The 2,448-nt window shown below is 47.4% G+C and overlaps 1 pseudogene; it reads right to left on the bottom strand.

The window, feature by feature from the left end:
- Positions 1–979: 979 nt before the first annotated feature.
- Positions 980–2,202, bottom strand: LOC147000612 (glyceraldehyde-3-phosphate dehydrogenase pseudogene; annotated as a pseudogene).
- Positions 2,203–2,448: the final 246 nt, after the last annotated feature.

The raw sequence follows: 2,448 nt of genomic DNA, 5'->3' as shown, positions 1-2,448 counted from the left end.
GAGTAAGATGTGTAATTCAATGGCAGCCTCCGCAATAAGCAGTCAGAAGCAGACTGGCTTATTTTCTGAAATGGAAGCCTCCTAGGATCCTTCTAAGCATGCCTACATAGGTAGGAGAATTTAGCGCTCCCAGCTAAGTCCTAGGGCATGGCAGGTGAGGATGCACACACTATAATGCTCTGGATATCAGGGTTTCCATCAGTTTCTTCCCAAGGCCAGTGGCCATAAACCTTTGAAGGCTTGCTCCCTATCAGCAGCCACATCTCTTCTTGCAGTAAAACACAGTGATAAGGTCTCAGGGGGGAGTTGAAGAGAAAGAGGCAGGAAGTAGTTTCAGAGCCAGAGGATACAGAACAGCTGTTTTCAGGCACAGGGGCGGGGTGGCCAATACTGTCAAGTGTCAGAAGTGCCGGTGAACTGCATCCTCTTAAGCAAGAAGCGTCTGTTTGTGCTAGAGGACCTTTCCCCAGGCACAAAAGCACTGGAATAAATCTGCCAGATCTTAGAGAAGAATCACAGCCTCGCCTCACTTTTGCCCATAGCAATTCTGAAGTTTGTGACCTGTCTTCAAGGTCTCAAGTTACTCACTAGCCACAAGTGTCTATGAGGGAGGGGAGATGGACAGCCTCAGCCAGGAGGTGTTTTAGATGCTGAAGACTTTACTCTTAGTGCTATGTTCTTAACTCTAATGTTCCTCTTGAAATACAACTCTTCTGATCTTTAGTTTTCCTTTCTGAGGGACAGTTACTTTATTGATAGTATTCAAGAGATTAGGGCTCTTTAAGCCCCTGTCCTTATTCTGGGGGTTTGGGTTGAAAATTTCAAGGGAGATGGTCAGTGTCTTGGGACAAGGACTCTTCAGCAGCTGAGATTCTCTCTCTTGCTCTAATGTACTTGCTGCAGCAGGTGGTCCAGCTTCTTCTTCCTTGGAGGCCATGAGGTCCACTGCCCTGTTTCTATAGCCAGATACAGTTCCAGACTAGGGAATAAGCTTTACAAAGTTGTCATTGAGAGTAATACCAGCCCCAGCATCAAAGGTAGAAGAGTGTTTGTCACTTTTAAAGTTGCAGGAGATAATCTGGTCCTCAGTGTAGCCCAAGATGTGAGGAGCAGATGTGGCAGCAGTCCCAAGAAGGCGCCAGGGACTGCAGCTAAGTCGTATGACTTGCACCTGACTTCCTCATATAAGCCACAAACATCGTGAGAGCTGCGCAGGTGTACCAGGTTACTGGAGAAGCCATTTTGGTGGAGATATGCCCCTGCTGCCCTGATTAGCTGAAGCTGTGTACCTGGTGAGGCGATGTGGCCTGCTGTGAGTGGATGGGAACTGATAGTATATAAGAGTGAGGGGCCCAGGGCTCAGGGTCTTTCGCCTACACAGTCAATGCGCAGCCCAATAAACGTGTACAGAAGGATCCTATTGTGGTGTCTTTCTTGCTGGCGAGTCAGGCGTCCCACACCAAGGTACCCTTTAGTGGGTCCTCTGAAGCCTGCCTCACTACCTTTTTGAGGTGGTTACATTCAGCAGCTCTCCCCCAGGTGGCATGCCAGGTCCACAACAAACACATTGCTCTAAAGGACATGGAAGGCCATGCCACAGGGCTTTCTGTTCAGCTCTGAGATGGCCTTGCTCACAGCCAAGGTAGCAGCAGTGGATGCAGTGATCATGTCTCATGGCCATCATGTCAGAGGGGCCATCCACAGTCTTCTGGGTGGCAGTGATAGGATGGATTGTGGCAATGGTTTCTTCAATGCCAAAGTTTTCGTGGTTGACCTTCACCACAGAGACTAAGCAGTTGGTGGTGCAGGAAACATTGCTGATAATCTTCAGGGAGTTGTCATACTTCTCATGGTTCATGTCTATCACAAACATGGGAAGGGGCAGAGATGATGACACTCTTGGTTCCATCTTTCAAGTGGACCCCAGCCTTCTCCATGTTGGTGAAGACAACAATAGACTCCACAACACACTCGGCACCAACATCACCCCATTTGATATCGGCAGGTTCCTGCTACTGGAAAATAGAGATAAGCTTCCTCTTCTCTGCCTTGACTCTGCCATTAAACTTGCCATGGTTAGAGTCACACTGGAACATGTAGATCACATAGCTAAGGTTAATGAAGAGGGCATCGATAGCAACAATACCCATCTTGCCAGACATGAAGGAAGCCCTGGTAACCCAATCCATTCATTCCAACCTTCACCACTATATCTTGGGATAAGGCTGTCACTGCAGGAAATGTGGCTGTTTCTAGAACTGGGAGGAGAGAAGCTCTCTGATCTAATTAAAGAGCCTGACATTGAGCTTTCTTACTATAGCTTTGGAATCACTGCCTCCCCTTAATTCCATTGGAATTATATAGCACAGGAGACAAATTTCCAGAGATGTTTTGTTTTGTTTTGTTTTTCTCTAGCCACCAAGGCATCAAAGCTTTCTTTGAAATGAA

This window comes from Mus caroli, unplaced genomic scaffold (genome assembly GCF_978045245.1).
Source record: "Mus caroli unplaced genomic scaffold, Mus_caroli_1 scaffold_17, whole genome shotgun sequence".
Lineage (NCBI taxonomy): Eukaryota > Metazoa > Chordata > Mammalia > Rodentia > Muridae > Mus > Mus caroli.
Note: the sequence above shows the minus strand (reverse complement) of the source record. Positions and strands in the feature narration are given on the sequence as shown.